Source organism: Heterodontus francisci, chromosome 13, assembly GCF_036365525.1.
Source record: "Heterodontus francisci isolate sHetFra1 chromosome 13, sHetFra1.hap1, whole genome shotgun sequence".
NCBI lineage: Eukaryota > Metazoa > Chordata > Chondrichthyes > Heterodontiformes > Heterodontidae > Heterodontus > Heterodontus francisci.
The window spans coordinates 37318062-37337405 of NC_090383.1; positions in this window are offsets into that span (position 1 = coordinate 37318062).

The window sequence follows — 19344 nt, forward strand, 5'->3', positions numbered from 1 at the left end:
GCAGTGCATCAGGCTTCAGAAGATACAATTCCAGTGTCTGGAACGCTGGAGGCCCTGAGGGAGAGGAGGGAAATTCTCTTCCTGAGTTGGGGGTGGGGGGGCGGAGTAGCAGGAGGACTCCACGTCGTCGTTCAGCCGGCGTACCTCTCTGTGCAGAAAGTGCCTTGAAGACCATAAGACCCTGGAAGAAGACAGCTCATCGGGGGGAGGAGCAGCAGCAGGAGGTAAGAGAGGAGGAAATAGATGAGGTGGAGGGAGATCATGCTGAATGGTGAGGTGCCCCGACTGCACGATGAGGTGGATTCCTCCTGCAACACCCCCCTCTCCCTGCACCCCCCCTCCCCCGGGAAGAGGACTTCCCTCCTCTCCCTCATGGCCTCCAGCATTAGATCCAGGTCAGCATCAATGAAGTGAGGGGTAGTCCTGCCCTGGATGCCAGGCATCCCGCTCTCCTGTGACATCTCATTTCTCTCTGGTGCTGTGGAAGGCTTTGGCACAAAATGCGGATTTCTCCTTCAGGACAACGAGTAGCCTCAGCTGGGGTATCTAAATGAGCCCCACACGTTCAGACCCACCTCATTTTCCACTCCCACTGGCTCTCAGTGGACAGGAAACCTGTCTCCATATCATTTAAAGGCTCACCTCCATGAAAATCTGAATTTTAAACAGTTTCTCGCCAGAGGCAGGTTTCTGAGCCAAAAAGAGGCCCGGCTTCTGTTTCCTGCCTCCATGGCAAAAATTTAGCCCAAAGTATCTGCAGTAACTGCCAATCAACCAACAAGATGCAATGCATTTTTATGGTGTTCCTGTTTATGCCAAGCTGTGAGCTGCAAATTACAGGGGTGAATTTTATGCAGGTGGCGAAGGTCCCAATGCCAGACCAGAAAGGTGAGAGGTGGGGAACCCCACCTCAACTGTTTTGGGGACTCCTGACTGCATTTAAGGCACTCAGGCAGTTAACTGCCCATCACTGGGGTCCTTGTCCCTTTAAGGATGGGAGGCACTGCCTCCAAGATCTGCCAGCCAATCAGAAACCCGGCAGCTCAGCAGTCCCAGCAGTGCCACCAGGGGCTGGTACTGCAAGAGGCCCGGGACCAGGAGCAGTGCTGAGACCTATGGCTAAATTTAGTCACACCGACGGGGCTCCCGGCACCGGGCCAAAAAGGCAGTGAGAATTCCGCCTCGGCTATTTGGAGCCCCACCCCGGCATGCTTCTATGGCACTTGGGCAATTAACAGCTTGGCACTAGGATCCCCGTCCCTTTAAAGATGGGGATTCCACCTCCAAGAGCTACCGACCAATCAGAGGGCTGTCAGCTCAGTAGTATTGGCTGTGGGAGTGGTGGCCACTGTCATTACTACAAGAGGCCTTGGAACCAGGCCCAGCGTTAGCAACCTGGACTAAAGGTAAGTGAGGCGGGGTCGCCGGGACCAGATCGGCAGGGGTCAAAGTCCTGGAACTCCCTTCCTAACAGGACTGTGGGTGTACCTACACCACATGGACTGCAGAAGTTCAAGAAGGCAGCTCACCACCACTTTCTCAAGGGAAATTATGGATGGGCAACAAATGCTGGTCTAGCCAGGGACGCCCGCATCCCATGAAAGAATAATTTAAAAAAAGTATATACTGGCCTTATATCTAAAGCTCTAGAATACAAGAGCGTAGAAGTCATCCTTCAGCTGTACAAAGACCTGCAGTCCTGTAAGCAATTCTGGGCATTATACCTTAGGAAGAATATATTGGCTTTGGAAGGAATGCAGCATAGCTTTACCAGCATAAGAAATAGGAGCAAGAGTAGACCACATGGCCTGTTGAGCCTGCTCTGCCATTCAATACAATCATGGCTTCCACCTCAACTTCACTTTCTTCCCACTCTCCATATCCCTTGATTCCCTGAGAGATCAAAAGCCTGTCTATCTTAGCCTTGAATATACTCAACGATTGGCATCCACAACTCTCTGCGGTACAGACTTACAAAGATTCACAACCCTCTGAATGAGGAAATCTCTCCTCATCTCAGGTGGTGGTAGTGTAGTGGTAATGGCACTTAACTAGTGATCCAGAGGCCCAGGAACACGGGTTCAGGAACTCTGGGAACACGGGTTCAAATCCTACCATGACAGCTGAAGGAATTTAAATTCAATTAATTAATTTTAAAAAATCTGGAATTGGAAGCTAGTCATGAAACCATCATCAATTGTTGCAAAAACCCATCTGGTTCACTAATATCCTTTAGGGAAGGAAATTTGCCATACTTACCTGGTCTGGCCTACATGTGACTCCAGACCCACAGCAATGTGGTTGGTTCTTAACTGCCCTCTGAATTGGCCTAGCAAACCATTCAGTTGTCATGTGCAATTAGGGATGGGCAAAAAATGCTGGCTTTTCCAGCGATGCCCACATCTCATGAAAGAATTAAAAAGTCCTAAATGATTGACCCCTTATCCTGAGACTGTGCCCCCGGGTTCTAGATTCCCCAGTCAGGGGAAACAGCCTCTCAACCTTGTAAAGTCCTTTCAGCTTCAATGAGATCATCTCTAATTTTTCTAAACTACAGAGGGTATAGCCCCAACACACAGAGCCTCTCATCATAGAACAAGCCTCTCATTCCTGAACCCAATCTAATGAACCTTCAAGGCAAGTGTATCCTTCTGTAGATATGGAGACTAAAACTGTGCATTCCGGGTGAGGCCCACATTTGCAGGAAGTGCATCTAGCTGCTCACATTAAGGGTTGATGAGCTTGACGAGCAGCTGGATTCACTATAAGGCATATGGGGTGGCTAAATGTTTCCAGGAATGTAATTTTCAAGAGGTGGTCACTCCAGTCAGATAGGGTTCAAAATAACAAGTAAGCAGCCATCAGGAAGATTTGGAAGAGGAAGCCAGGGCAGGAATCCTCCAGGAGTATGGTACTCTTAAACTGATATTCAGCATTTAATACCAGTGAGAGTGACAACACCACAAAGGAGTTCAGTCCCGAGCTTCACACCATGGGGCACAGCAGGTTACAGCAAAGTGTAGAAATGCAGTAGTAAGTGTGGATTTGATAAGAAGACAGACATGCAGTTTTGCTACCATCCATGTGAGACCTGTATTGTGTGATGGCTCTCTGGTGCCAGGGTAAGGGGCATCACAGCTAGGGTGCAGAGCATACTGCAAGGGGAAGTGGAAGAGCCAGAAGTCATGACTTATATCAGCACCAATGACATTGGGAAGAAGAGGGTTGAGGCCCTGCAGTCAGACTACAATGAGCTAGGGAGGAAGTTAAAAAAGTAATCTCTGGATTACTCCCAGTGCCATGTGCTAGTAAGAGTATAAATGGGAGAACATGGCAGGTTAATGCATGGCTAGAGACATGGTACAGGAAGGAGGTCTCCAGATTTTTGGGACATTGGGACCAGTTCTGTGGCAGGAGTGACCTGTTCAAAATGGGTGGGTTACATCTGAACAGAGCTGGGACAAACATCTTTACAGATAGGTTAATTAGTGCTATGGGGGAGGGTTTTAGATAATTTGGCAGGGGGTTGGGCACCAAGATGCAGTATGACAAAGTAGAAACAGGGTGTACAGAAGACTGGGAGTAACAGCTAGAGTTAGAAATAATACAAATAATGGTTGGGATCATTGAAAATTCAAAGAGATCCAAGATAGATTTAGAGCGCATGTGTGTAATTATTAAGTTTGGCGAGCTGCAGGCACAAATTGCCTTGTGGGAATATTATGTAGTGGTGATAACTGAGCCCTGACTCAACAGAGGAGAGGATTCGATGCTTAATATCCCTGGGTAAAAGGTATTCAGGTAAGTTAGGGAAGGAATAAAAGGAGGAGGAGTATCAATGTTGATTCACAAAAATATTAGAGTGCTAGAAAGAGAGAATGTCCTTGACAGGTTAAAGATTGAATCTGGTTGGAAGTAAGAAAAAATAAAGGTGCTATTACACTACTTGCTGTATGTTATAGGCACCAAACAGTGGGAAGGAGATAGAAGAGCAGATTTACAAAGAAATTACTGAGGTTTGTGAATTATAGGGCTGTGAAAATGGAAGATGTTGAATACCCCAACATTTAATGGACCAATGATTATTATAGTCCAGAAAGCCATTTGATAAAGGATAGAACTGAAGCCAATCTTTACGCACTTTTATAAGCATTTATTTAGAGTTGCACATTACAAGCATACACCTCCTCACCCAACAACCAGCAATTCAGCCTGTGTCTATTTATGTCTCTTTTGGCCAACGGGGAGGTTGTTAATAAAGAGGAGCTAAGTGCCCCTTCTGAAAGGGACACCACTAATATACTGTAGCAATAGACCCAAAAACATTAAAGGAAAATTAGCTATTCAGACTAAGATGACATTAGCAGGGGTGATGATACACTGGTGCCCAGTGGTCACAGAAGGCCTGAAGCGCACCAGTGGTTACCATATGTTCCCTCTTCAGCGGCACTCAGGTGCAAAGGAGAATGAAGAGAATGACCCCCTTAACTGCAAACTTCCTGGACCTGTTGATGCCGTCTTTGCCAGGCCCAGGAGCAGTCCAACGAGGAGGTACATCGATCTGCCCACTCCCTTCCACACTGGCTGGCCAAAGACCAGGAGTGTGGGACTGAAGTGCAGCCAGAAATTAAGCAGCAGCCCCCTCAAATAGAGGAAGATGGGCTGCAACCTCTCTCTATGTATATGTATGACGTACGGACTCCTACAGGCTGCAGAACTTACAGCTGTCCTGGGAGTCTGTAAATCAACTTAACCGCATGCGACACCCTTCACGACAAAGCCAAAATGGACAAAGTGACGACTCCCAAGTAGACAGCCTTGGGCCCCTTGCTTCCTCCAGATGGCAGGATGGAACACCATGGCCTGTCTCAACAGCTGACGAGGGTGAGTAAGTGGAGGATGTGCAAGAGCAGCCCATATTGGAAACTCCTCTACACAGAGTGAAATGGCATCGAGGGGATTTTCGGAAAATGGCTCAGGTTGTGGGGCAAAGGCTCCTGAAGGCGGTTTTGGAGCCTGGCACCGATGAGAAATTCCATCCAAATGGAGGTCAGCTCAGACAGGAGTGCTCCACATGCCTGAGTCACCTCGACACCTCAAGTGAAGTCGGGACCGAGCACTGTTGTTTTAAGATTCTCAATGTCTTTGGCCACAAGCTGGATGCTACCCAAAGACACATGTCATCCCAGCTCTTCTGGCAACATCCAGCCCACTCCTCTATCATCCAGAATGTCCCTGACTCTGATCACCTTGGCAGTCAGAGTCCTCTCCTACACCAGCCTCGAGAACCTGTACTGAAGGAGGTCCGGTTTCCTGAGTAATGACTCTTGGAGGATAGTCGCCACTCCAGACAGGGGAGAGCTCCAGCTGGAGGCGACCATGTTCCAGACCCTGATCAGTTCCTAATAAAAGCCAGGTAGTTCCCGCAGGGAGACCGCGGCCTACCCCGTCCACCCTCCCCAACCCCCAGGTTTATAAACAGGGGTCATGTGTCGTAGTTGAGGCCATGCAGCTGGTGAAGGAAATACATCACCAGCTCACACCATCTGGGAGGAGGCTTCATGTACAGGCATCTCTGCAAGGTCTGAAGGTGGAAAGTCACCGCCTGCCTGGGTGCAAAGGCACACCAGCGTCTGATCACCCTCCCTAAGTAGGAGACTCAGCACAGTGGCAGAGACCCAGTGCGCCCTTCTGACCTAGAAGAAGTAAACTAGTTTCTTCTGCATCTTGATGAGAAACTCAAGGGTGGGGGGTGCGGAGGGATCAAAGTGACCAACTGGTACCACTACATCATGGCCACCAGTTGATTTATGACTAGCACTCAACCCCTGTAGGACAGCACTCGCAGCAGTCCTGTCCAGCGCCCAAGGCGAGTGGTGACCTTGGCCTTCAGCTCTTGCCAGTTTGTCAGCCAGGCGTCATCAGCAGGGCTGAGATAGACTCCCAGGTAGAGGAGGTGGGTGGTGCTCCAGGCAAAAGTCCAGTAGGCAGTCCAGCTCCCACTGGCCTACCAGAAGTCCAGAACTTATCTCCCATTTTTACCTGGCGGAGGATGCAGCAAGGGTAGATTTGCTGATACTTGCGCATCCTCCACGGGTCAATGGGATCTGTGACCATGAGAAGCATGTCATCGACATAAGCTGATAGGACGACCTCCATGCTTGGGCCGCGCAGAGCCAGTCCCATCAATCCCATACACAAGAGGCACAGGACAGGCTCTACGCAGATGGCATATAACTGGCCGGACATGGGGCACCCTGATGCACTCCACACCAGGAGTGAAAGAACGCCATTAAAGACCCGTTCATCTTAATCAGAGACTCCATGGCGGCATACAAAAGTCAGACCTGGGCGACGAAGTGCTTCCCGGACCCGAAAACTCGCAGAGTTCTATTTTTTTTAAATTTAGAGATACAGCACTGAAACAGGCCCTTCGGCCCACCGACTCTGTGCCGACCAACAACCACCCATTTATACTAACCCTACAGTAATCCCATATCCCCTACCACCTACCTACAATAGGGGCAATTTAAAATGGCCAATTTACCTATCAACCTGCAAGTCTCTGGCTGTGGGAGGAAACCGGAGCACCCAGAGAAAACCCACGCAGACACAGGGAGAACTTGCAAACTCCACACAGGCAGTATCCAGAATCGAACCCGGGTCCCTGGAGCTGTGAGGCTGCGGTGCTAACCACTGCGCCACTGTGCCACCCTTTATGCCTTGCTCATTCAAGTACCTGTCCAGATGCCTCTTAAATGTCGTTACTGTTCCTGCCTCCACCACCTCCTCAGGTAGCTCATTCCAGATACCCACTATTCTTTGTGTGAAAAATTTACCCCTTTGATCCCCTTTAGACCTCCTCCCTCTCACCTTAAATCTATGCCCTCTCGTTTTAGTCACCCCTACCATGGGAAACAGACTCTGGCTATCTACTATATATATACCTCGCATAATTTTATATACCTCTATCATGTCGCCTCTCAGCCTCCTTTGCTCCAGGGAAAACAGGCCCCGCCTATCCAATCTCCCTTTATAACTCAAGCCCTCCAAACCAGACAACATCCTTGTGAATCTTTTCTGCACCCTCTCTAGCTTAATCACATCTTTCCTGTAGTGCAGCGACCAGAACTGCACACCAGTACTCCAAATGAGCCTAACCAACGTCATGTACAACTGTAACATGACGTCCCAACTCTTGTACTCAATGCCTCGGCTGATGAAGGCAAGCATGTCATACGCCTTCTTCACCACCCTGTCTACCTGTGTTGCCACTTTCAGGGAACTATGTACTTGCACCCCAAGGTCTCTCTCCTCAACAACACTCCCCAAGGCCCTGCCATTCACTGTATATGTCCTGCCCTGGTTTAACTTTCCAAAATGCATCACTTCACACTTGTCTGCGTTAACTTCCATTTTCCAATACCTTGCCCACTTTCCCAGTTGATCTATATCCTATTGTAATCTTAGACAACCTTCACTGTCCACTATACCACCAATTTTGGTGTCATCTGCAAACTTACTAATCATGCCCCTACATGCACATCCAAGTCATTAATATATATGACAAATAGAGGACCCAGCACAGATCCCTGCGGCACACCACTGGTCACCGGCCTCCAATCTGAAAAACAACCCTCTGCCTCCTATCACCAAGCCAATTTTGTATCCAATTTGCTAGCTCACCCTGGATCCCATGTGATCGAACCTTCTGGACCAGCCTACCATGCGGGACCTTGTCAAAGGCCTTGCTAAAGTCCATGTCGACAACGTCCATCGCCCTGCCCTCGTCAATCCTCTCGGTCACCTCCTCGAAAAACTCAATCAAATTCGTGAGACATGATTTCCCACTCACAAAGCCATGCTGACTATCCCTAATCAGACCATGCCTTTCCTGATGCATATAAATCCTGTTTCAGAATCCCTTCCAATAACTTTCCCACCACTGATGTAAGGCTCACCGGCCTGTAGTTCCCTGGCTTATCCCTGCTGCCCTTCTTAAATAAAGGCACAATATTAGCGAAACTACAAGGAGCAATTACACAAATATTCATGATCCACCCTGTTGGACGCCTTCTACTGATCCAGGGAAAGGAAGGCAACCGACAGAACAGCCCTCTTGGAAAGGTGGGCCTGGTCCCATACCAAATGGATGTTGACGTGGATTGTCCGGCCTGGGACCATGTAGGACTGTTCAGGGTGGATTATGTGGGCCAGCATGGTGCCAAGGTGAGCAGACATGGCCCTGGCAAAGATCCTGTAGTCTGTGCTGAGGAGGGACTCTGGGCGCCACTTCTTAAGCAGGTGGAGATCGCCCTTCTTGGGTAACAGAACAATGACAGTCCTACAATGAGAGTGCGGCACCTCCTTGGTCACCAGACTTTCCCCCAGGATGTCCTAGAATGCCCTGTGGAACTCCATGGTCAACACATCCACCCACAGGGACTTGTCCGTCAAGAGCAGGCAAGGACTCCGGTCAGTTCCTCCAGGTTGAGTGGAATGTCCTCCGGGCTGACCTTCAGCAGCTCCTCCCACAAAACTCTGCGAGCATCCTCACCGGATGGATGTGGAGAGAACAGAGCACCATAATAAGCCCGGTCCGAGGCACTGATGCCCTTTGCTCTGAGAATAGGAATCAGTCATTGGCCAGCAGCCCCAGGATTTGCTTATGGACCCCCTGCTTTTTTTTCAGTGGGTAGAAGAAGGGGACATCATGGTCCAGGTCCTGAAGGAACCAGCTCTGCCTCATGGAAGCCTCCAGAATGCAGGAGACGTACGCCAGAGAAATGTAAAGCCATTTGATTCTGGACCCTCCTCTCCCAGACGTCATTAAAGTGAATGTTCTGGAGGCGGTTATAGAGATTTCGCCAGACGTCCACCAAGTCATAGGACCTGACCAGGTCCCTCAACTTCCCCATCATTGCCCAGTGGTGCGGAGTACCCGAGTGGTCCCTCTCCTCGAAGGTGCAGTTGAAATCCTCCCCAAGGATAATGTACTCGTCTGCGTCAATGGAGCCAAGATGAGCAGATGTTTCTTTGAAGAAGCTTACCAGCTGTGCACCAGTCTGGCGAGTTACATAATCCTTAAGTGAAGCAGACTATGAGATAGAGAAAGTGGTCTGGCACAGGCTTCCTAACCCCCAGGATCTCTGGCTGAAAATGTGGGGTCAGCAAGATAGCCACCCCGCCTGAGTTGGAGACCAGATGGCTCATGTGGACCTCTCCTTGCCACTCCGGGAGCCGCATGGCTTTGTCTCCTGGAATGGTGTGGGTTTCCTGCAGGAAGTACACTCCATACTCCATCTCCTTAAGGAGCGAGAAGTTGAGAAATCTGTTTGCCTCTCTGCTGCCTCATGTTGCGACTGGTTATGGTAGTCTTCATGGCAACAGTCCAGTGCAGCTACCACCTACACCCTACTGTGGGGAGAGAGCGGAGTCATTCATGATCCTTCACTCCCTCAGCAGCCCAGTGAGAAATGTCTTGAGCTAGCGCTGCTGGAGTCGGTCCACGTCCTTGCTCATGCTTGCGACCTTTGCAGCAGAGCAGATGGACTTGACAAGCAGCAGCAACTCCAACCATCAGTCCAGGGCTAGTTGGACTTTGACAGGTGACCCAGTTTGTCAGCCATGAATTCCCAGAGTTCCTCAAGGGGAATGAGAGCAGACTCAGTCGGGGGCATGAGGGTGCCCACCACCTCACCGGTGATAGACTTCAAATCAAGTTTAGTGCACCCACAGAGTCACTATCCTCCACCAGATCATCATCATCAGTGACCAACCCGCTCCCCTGGACAGGGTGCAGCGGGAAGCCCAGCCACAGCATCTGGCTCTATCTCTGATACCATCCCACCCCTAGAAACGACCAAAGAGGGATCCTCCCTGGGCCTCTCTGGGGGGGGGGGGGGGGGGGGTGGTCTGGGCCAGAGAGTGGCAGTGGCTTGGGATTCTGCTCCGCCTCAGACACTGGGTCATGCGGGAACATAGGGATAAGCTCCATCCCGAGGACCCAAAGTTAAAGACAGAAAAATGGGGCTTTCCACTCTCTCACCACCGCTCAGTGACACAGTGCATAGCGCCTTTTCATTCAGATCCTCCGCTGGGTCAAGCAGGTCCTGGGGGGACATCAGCACACAGCCAGCAGGCTCAGCCTCATCGACTTCACCCGCCACACACGCAAGGATGCCTGACCCAGTGACAAGTGCTTGGGTTTTATTAGGTGGATCCTCACCCACCTCCCTCAGGCGGAATACAGGTTGAACAGAGGAATCTGTCTCGCTCTCCCGAGGATGGACAACCCGCACTGAGGGAATGTGATGGTGGGATGTGAGGTTGGATCCGCGACCCCTTTTCTTTGGAGGGTCATTCCTTCTCCGGGCTGTCCTCCACTTCTGAGGAGTGGCGTCTCCTCCTTCTTTTCTGGGAGGGATCTTCACCATCCAGCAATGGTTGTTCTACTCCAGAAAGCCAGGTGGTGAAGTATACAATTGGAGCCTTAACTTTACTTACTTTTTAATAAGCTTTAAACTGTATAGTGTTGCAGAATGCAAGCCTGCGCCTCCAAACCCAACAGCCAGAGTTTCAGTTTGTGTCTATTTATACCTCTTTTGAAATAGGACTTTCAAATGTTAAACACATCATGTAAAAAGGTCAGCATGAATTGCTTGTGTTACATGAATGAGGGAGTTGAGAATTTTGATTTTAAAGCAGCACCCAAAGAGAGACTTGAATCCTGGGCCTCAAATTAAAAGTCTGCTGCTCTACCGACTGAGCTATCCAGGCTCACCTATGTCCATTTAGAGGGACGCAAGTGAATTTCCAGTTTATGCCCACCACCTGCATACAATTAAACACAATTAACATACAATTAACAGATTACCTCCTCTTTCTTTAATTAAAATTAGAGTTTATATGTACAACCAAAATTACAAAACAAATTAAATCAAAAACCTCCATATTCTGTACAAAAAAAAATATTACGAGACAGCCCTCCTCCCAGCAATTTCTTTGTACATGCAGTTCTTTTTGTTGATGACTTGCATCCACCCATTTAATTTTAGAGATCTCCTTTCTTTCCAGCATTTGTTTCAAGCCAGCAATGTCAATCCATAACCTTTTCTCACTCACACTTTTTACAGATTGTACATTATCCCACAATGTATGATTAGCTAGATAACATTCCATGGTGTACTATCTTCTACTATCTTGTACAGAATCTCACTTACATTTTTGACAAAATCATATATTCACTGCCTCCACAAGAGTCAGTGTTTCAGTATCCAAAGTACTTTTAACAACCCTTTTTATTTTCTTAGCTTTTCCCAATATTTCCCATTTTCGCCCATAGGAAATATTCTGAAACCAGCTATACTAGAACACCCAGCAGGAAGATGTGAAGCATTGCTAAAAGTGACTTGTTTCATGTTCTGTGTGTCACCTAAGGATGGGAACATAACTATGCATTTTTTCATGTATAATTTTTAAAAATGTTTTATTTGCCTTAAAATATTTTTGACTTTGAGGTGATTCATCACAGTATTTAACATCAGCATATCAAAACTAACATTTTCTAGTCTGAGATTGTTCTGTAGCCTTGGTATCATTGTCTAATCTATTCAAGCTATGACCTCTAGTTGCACTTTTAAGTCTGTCGGGACTACTACTGCGAGATCTCCCCTTTGCACTTTCGGAGGGGCTTTCTCCGGTACGTGATTGTTTTCTGGCACAAGAGTCACTTCCGACCGCACTATCAATACTTACACTGTGCTTTCTTACTTTGGAAGTATTAAGGTTAACAAACCTGTTAAGTTGTGAAAGCTTGCATTTCATTGAGGCCACAGTGAAATTCTGGTTATTATGACAGTATATGCGGGGTCTTTAGATCCAGACTTAAGATTTTCACATATAACATTGGCAGTTTTGAATTTCTTAATTGTTTCATCAACCGAGGATTCCCCCCCACTGTGGTTGGCAGGGCCCCCCCATGTCCGACCCATTTCCCACATCTCTACCCTCACCGCTTCCCCTCCCTCCCAGAACCGCAACCTCACTTTCCACCCCACCAGCCTCCACATCCAAAGGATCATTCTCCACCATTTCCGCCACCTCCAGTGTGATGCTACCACCAAACGCATCTTCCCCTCCCTTCCCCTGTCAGCATTCCAAAGGGATCATTCCCTCCGCGACACCTTGGTCCACTCCTCCATTACCCCCAACACCTCGTCCCCTTCTCACAACACCTTTCCATGCAATCGCAGGAGGTGTAATACCTGCCCTTTTACCTCCTTCCTCCTCACTATCCATGGCCCAAAACACTCCTTCCGGGTGAAGCAGTGATTTACTTGTACTTCCTTCAATTCAGTACACTTTTTTCGCTGCTTACAGTGCGCTCAGCTCTACATTGGGGAGACCAACCGCAAATTGGGTGACCATTTTGCAGAACACCTCTGCTCAGTTCGAAGGCATGACCCCAAGCTTCCGTTTGCTTGCCATTTCAACAGCCCCCTCCCCCCGCCCCACTGCTCTCATGCCCACATTTCTGTCCTTGGCCTTCTTCAGTGTTCCAGTGAACAACAATGCAAGCTCGAGGAGCAGCACCTAATCTTTTGATTAGGCACTCTACAACTTTACGGAGCGAACATTGAGTTCAATCATTTCGGAGCATGACTGGTGTTTTTTTTATTTTTCTATTTTATTATTATTTTATTTTATTTTTTAATCATGTGCTTTTTTTACATCTGGACAAAGGTGCTCATTATTCTGCCATGAACATTCTCTCTGGACAAATGTTTTGTCTTTCACCACAAGCATTAACACAAATTTTGTCCCTGGCAGCTTTGTTATTTAATCTCTCCTGCCCTCTGCCCTATCACACACCTTCCCTTTTTCCCTCTTCCCCACCAACACCACCTCCCCACCCCCCCACCCTTCACTTGCTTAAAACCTAATTTTTTTCTAACTTTTTCCAGTTCTGATGAAAGGTCACAGACCTGAAAAGTTAACTCTGCTTCTCTCTCCAAAGATGTTAACTGACCTGCTCAGTATTTCCAGCATTTTCTGTTTTTATTTCAGATTTCCAGTATCTGCAGTATTTTGCTTTTATATTATGATGGAAGGTGTCATTGACAGTGGTATCAAGCAGCACTTGCTCAGCAATAACCTGCTCACTGATGCTCAGTTTGGGTTCTGCCAGGGCCACTCAGCTCCTGACCTCATTACAGCCTTGGTCCAAACATGGACAAAAGAGCTGAACTCCAGAGGTGAGGTGAGAGTGACTGCCCTTGACATCAAGGAGCCCGAACAAAACTGGAGTCAATGGCAATCAGGGGGAAAACTCTCCGCTGGTTGGAGTCATACCGAGCACAAAGGAAGATGGTTGTGGTTGCTGGAGGTCAATCATCTCAGTCCCAGACATCACTGCAGGAGTTTCTCAGGGCAGTGTCCTCGGCCCAACCATCTTGAGCTGCTTCATCAATGACCTTCCCTCCATCATAAGATCAGAAGCGGGGATGTTCGCTGATGATTGCACAATGTTCAGCACCATTCACGACTCTTCAAATACTGAAGCAGTCCATGTAGAAATGCAGCAAGACCTGGACAACATCCAGATAATAAAAGCAAAATACTGCACATGCTGGAAGGCTGAAATAAAAACAAGAAATGCTGGAAATACTCAGCAGATCTGGCAGCATCTGTGGAGAGAGAAGCAGAATTAACGTTTCAGGTCTTTCTTCACAACTGGCAGAGGCTAGAAATGTAATAGGTTTTAAGCAAGTAAAGTGGGGGTAGGGCAAGAGATAACAAAAGAGGTGTTGACAGGACAAGGTCACAGAGAATAACTGACCAGAAGATCATGGAGCAAAGGCAAACGATTTCTTAATGGTGTGCTGAAAGACAAAGCATTAGTACAGAGAGGGTGTTAATGGACTGAAAACTGAACAGCCTGGCCCCAAGCATAAACATGAAAGAAACCGTGGGTAGGCACAGTAGAAACAAACTAAAATAAAATAAACACATAAAAAATAAACAAGAAAAATGAAAAAATAACAAAAAATAAAAATAAAAAAGGGACCCATCATGCTCTGAAATTATTGAACTCAATGTTCAGTCCAGCAGGCTGTAGCGTGCCTAAGTGGTAAATGAGATGCTGTTCCTCGAGCTTGCATTGATGTTCACTGGAACACTGCAGCAAACCCAGGACAGAGATGTGAGCATGAAAGGTTCTGGGAGGGAGGGGAAGGAGTGAGGGTAGAGGCACAGGAAATGGGCCGGACACCGTTGAGGGTCCTGTCAACCACAAGGTTGAGGAAAAAGGAAGACATATCAGAAGCATTGTCATGGAAGGTTGTATCATCAGAGCAGATGCGTTGGAGATGGAGAAACTGGGAGAATGGAATGGGCTGATAAGTGGCAAGGAACATTTCCACCACACAAATTCCAGGCAATGACCACCTGAAACAAGAGAGAATCTAACCATCTCCCCTTGATGTTCAAAAGTTACCATCATTGAATCCCCCACTATCAACATCTTGGGGGTCACCATTGACCAGAAGCTGAACTGGACCAGACACATAAATGCTGTGGCTCCAAGAGCAGGTCAGAGGCTAGAAATCCTGTGGTGAGTAACTCACCCCGTGTCTCCCCAGTGCCTGTCCACCATCTACAAGGCACAAGTCAGGAGTGTGATGGAATATTCTCCAATTGCCTGGATGGGTGCAATTCCAATAACACTCAAGAAACTCAACACCATCTAGGGCAAAGTAGCTGCTTGTTTGGCACCCCTTCCACCATCTTCAACATTCACTCCCTTCACCACCGACACATAGTGGTAGCACTGTTAGTGTACCTACACTCCAAGGACTGCAACGGTTCAAGAAGGCAACTCACCACCACCTTCTCAAGGGCAATTAGGTCTGGGCAATAAATACTGGCCTAGTCAGTGACACCCACATCCCCTGAACGAATAAAAACTAATGGGATGCCCCATTTAGAATTAAAGATAGAGATTGGAAAATCACACCACCAAATGGGAATTAGAAAAATCACCTGGGTGCGATCCAACAAAAGGTTTCCCATTAAGCCACAGGAATGGCAAATGGGGAGCCAGGTGACGGTACAAAACTATGTGAGGGTGGTTGTGTTTCAGATCCTCTACAAGGGACCATACATAGAAACATAGAAAATAGAAGTGCGGTAGGCCATTCGGCCCTTTGGGCCTACTCCACCATTCAAAAACCATCATGGCTGATCGTCTAATTCAGTACCCTGTTCCCACTTTCTCTTCATATCACTAGATCCCTTTGGCATTAAGAAATATATCGATCTCCTTCTTGAATATACTTAATGATTTGGCCTCCACTGCCTTCCGCGTTAGAGAATTCTACAGATTCACCACCCTCTGAGTGAAGAAATTTCTCCACATCTCGGTTCTAAATGGCATACCCCGTATCTTGAGACTGTAACCCCTGGTTCTGGACTCCCCAGCCATCGGGAACATCCTTCCTGCATCTAGCCTGCCTAGTCCTGTTAGAATTTTACAGGTTTCTATGAGATCCCCTCTCATTCTTCTAAACTCTAGTGAATATAGGCCTAGTCGACCCAATCTCTCCTCATATGTCAATCCTGCTATCCCAGGAATCAGCCTAGTAAATCTTCTTTGCACTCCCTCCATGGCAAGAACATCCTTCCTCAGATAAGGAGACCAAAACTGCACACAATACTCCAGATGTGGTCTCACCAAGGCCCTGTATAACTGCAGTAAGACATCTTCGCTCCTACACTCAAATCTTCTTGCAATGAAGGCCAACATACCATTCATCTTCCTAACTGCTTGCTGCACCTGAATGCTTGCTTTCAGTGACTGGTGTACAATGACACCCAGGTCTTGTTGCACCTCCCCCTTTCCCAATCTATCACCATTCAGATAATAATCTGTAATCTGTCTTTCAGTTTTTACAACCAAAGTGTGTGGAAACAACCAGAACTGAGAGTGGATAAATCCAGCATGAGGCTCGGGGGCTTCACTTACCTTCAGGAATGGAGAGCAGTCGGAACTCTTCCAGTGCGCTGGAGTTTTGAAAAAAAAGAGAAAAAAAAAACCCAACAGTGATGTCACAGGAAAGCTGCAAGGTGATTGGTTGGTGAGTCACTGCTGTTAGGGAACAGCTCTAAATAGCTGGGTAAGTATCAAAGGTAAGAAAAGTTTACAGTTTATTTTCATATATAATAAGGAGTGTTTTTTTAGGGAGTTCTGTAGTAACGAGGACCAGGACTGAAGGGCCCGAGAGTAACTGATATTACTTGACATTAAGATTTTCCAAAAGGTTAATTTAAAGGGTTAAGTCATGGCAGGAGAGCTCAAAGCCGTGGTGTGCTCCTTGTGCTCGGAAGCTGGGAGCATTTCTAGTGCCCGGGTCCAGCATGTGTGCAGGAAGTGTCTCCAGCTGCAGCTCCTGGAAGCCCAGGTTTCGGAGCTAGAGCAGCAGCTGGGGACACTGTGGAGCATGCACGAGGCGGAGAATATCGTGGATAGCATGTATAGAGAGGTGGTCACACCGCAGGCTCAGACTCCACAGGTAGGAAGGGAATGGGTGACCACCAGGCAGGCAGTTCGGGAATCTCCTGTGGCTATTCCCCTGCAAAACAGATATACTGCTTTGGATACTGTTGGGGCGAATGGCCTCTCAGGGGAAAGCAGCAACAGCCCAATTCGTTGCACCACAGTTGGTTCTGCTGCACAGAGGAGGAGTAAAAAGTGTGGGAGTGTAATAGTTAAAGGGGATTCAATTGTAAGGGGAATAGATAGGCGTTTCTGTGGCTGCAAAAGAGACTCCAGGATGGTATGTTGCCTCCCTGGTGCTAGGGTCAAGATGTCTCAGAGCAGTTACAGGACATTCTGAAGGGGGAGGGTGAACAGCCAGTAGTCGTGGTACACATTGGTACAAACGAAATAGGTAAAAAAAAGGATGAGGTCCTAAAAGCAGAATATAGGGAGCTAGGAAGTAAGTTGAAAAGTAGGACTTCAAAGGTAGTGATCTCAGGATTATTACCAGTGCCACGTGCTAGTCAGAGTAGAAATAGCAGGATATATCGGATGAATACGTGGCTGAAGAGATGGTGCGAGGGGGAGGGTTTTAGATTCCTGGGACATTGGGACCGGTTCAGGGGGAGGTGGGACCAGTACAAACTGGACGGGTTACACCTGGGCAGGACCTGGACTAATATCCTAGGGGGAGTATTTGCTACAGTGGTTGGGGAGGGTTTAAACTAAAATGGCAGAGGGATGGGAACCTTTGCAAGGAGTCAGAGGAGGGTGGGATCAAAGACAAGAACAAAAGACAGCAAGGGGAATAAGAAAAGTGATAGGCAGAGAAATCAAGGGCCAGAATCAAACAGGGCTACAGTGAAAAATAGTGGGAAGGGTACAAATAATGTTAAAAAAGACAAGCCTTAAGGCTGTGTGACTTAACGCAGGGAGCGTTCGCAATAAAGTGGATGAATTAATCGCGCAAATAGATGTAAACAGGTATGATATAGTCAGGATTACGGAGACATGGCTGCAAGGTGACCAGGGATGGGAAATGAACATCCAGGGGTATTCAGTATTTAGGAAGGGCAGACAAAAAGCAAAAGGTAGTGGAGTTGCATTGCTGGTTAAAGAGGAAATTAACGCAATAGTGAGGAAAGATATTAGCTCTGACGATGTGGAATCTGTATGGGTAGAGCTGAGAAACACTAAAGGGCAGAAAACGTTAGTGGGGGTTGTATATAGACCCCCAAACTGTAGTGGTAATGTTGGGAATGGCATTAAACAGGAAATTAGAGACACATGTGATAAAGGAACATGTGTAATTATGGGTGACTTTAATCTGCAAGTCGATTGGGCAAATCAAATTCATCACAATACCGTAGAGGAGGAATTCTTGGAGTGTATCCGGGATGGTTTTCTGGACCAAAACATTGAGGAACCAATGAGAGAATAGGCCATCCTAGACTGGGTATTGTGCAATGAGAGAGGAATAATTGACAACCTAGTGGTGCAAAACCCCTTGGGGATGAGCGACCATAATATGACAGAATTCTTTATCAAGATGGAGAGTGACATCGTTTCTTCTGAATCTTAGGAAAGGAAACTACGAAGGTATAAGGCGCGAGTTGGCTATGACGGATTGGGAAACATTACTTAAAGGGATGACGGTGGATAGGCAATGGTAAACATTTAAAGAGCGCTTGGATGAACTGCAACAATTGTTTATCCCTGTCTGGCGCAAAACTAAAACGGGAAAGGTAGCCAAACCATGGCTTACAAGGGAAATTAGAAATAGCATTATAACCAAGGAAGAGGCATATAAATTTGCCAGAAAAAAACAACAGACCTGAAGATTGAGAGCAGTTTAGAATTCAGCAAAGGAGGACCAAGGGATTGATTAAGAAGGGGAAAATAGAGTACGAGAGCAAGCTTGCGGGGAACATAAAAACTGACTGTAAACGTTTCTATAGGTATGTGAAGAGAAAAAGATTGGTGAAGACAAATGTAGGTCCCTTACAGTCAGAAACAGGGGAATTTATTATGGGGAACAAAGAAATGGCTGACCAACTAAATGCATACTTTGGTTCTGTCTTTACAAAGGAGGACACAAAAATCATACCAGAAATGTTGGGGAACACAGGGCTTAGTAAGAGAGAGGAACTGAAGGAAACCAGTATTAGTAGAGAAATGGTGTTGGGGAAATTGATGGAATTGAAGGCTGATAAATCCCCAGGGCCTGATGGTCTGCATCCTAAAGTACTTAAAGAAGTGGCCCGAGAAATAGTGGATGCATTGGTGGTCATCTTCCAAGATTCTATAGACCCTGGAACAGTTTCTACAGATTGGAGAGTAGCTAATTTAGCCCCACTATTAAAAAGGGAGGTAGAGAGAAAGCAGGGAATTATAGAACAGTCAGCTTGACGTTGGTAATGGGGAAAATTCTAGAGTCCATTATCAAAATTTTTATAGCAGAGCACTTGGAGAACAGTGGCAGAATCGGGCAGAGTCAGCATGGATTTACGAAAGGGAAATCATGCTTGACAAATCTATTAGAATTCTTAGAGGATGTAACTAGTAGTGTTGATGAGGGGGAGCCAGTGGATGTGGTTTATTTGGAAGTCTTTCAACAAAGTCCCACATAAGAGATTAGCGTGTAAAATTAAAGCGCATGGGATTGGGGGTAGTGTATTGTGATGGATAGAAAATTCGTTGGCAGACAGGAAACAAAGAGCAGGGATAAATGGGTCTTTTTTCGAATGGCAGGCAGTGACTAGAAGGGGTACCGCAGGGATCGGTGCTAGGACCCCAGCTATTCACAA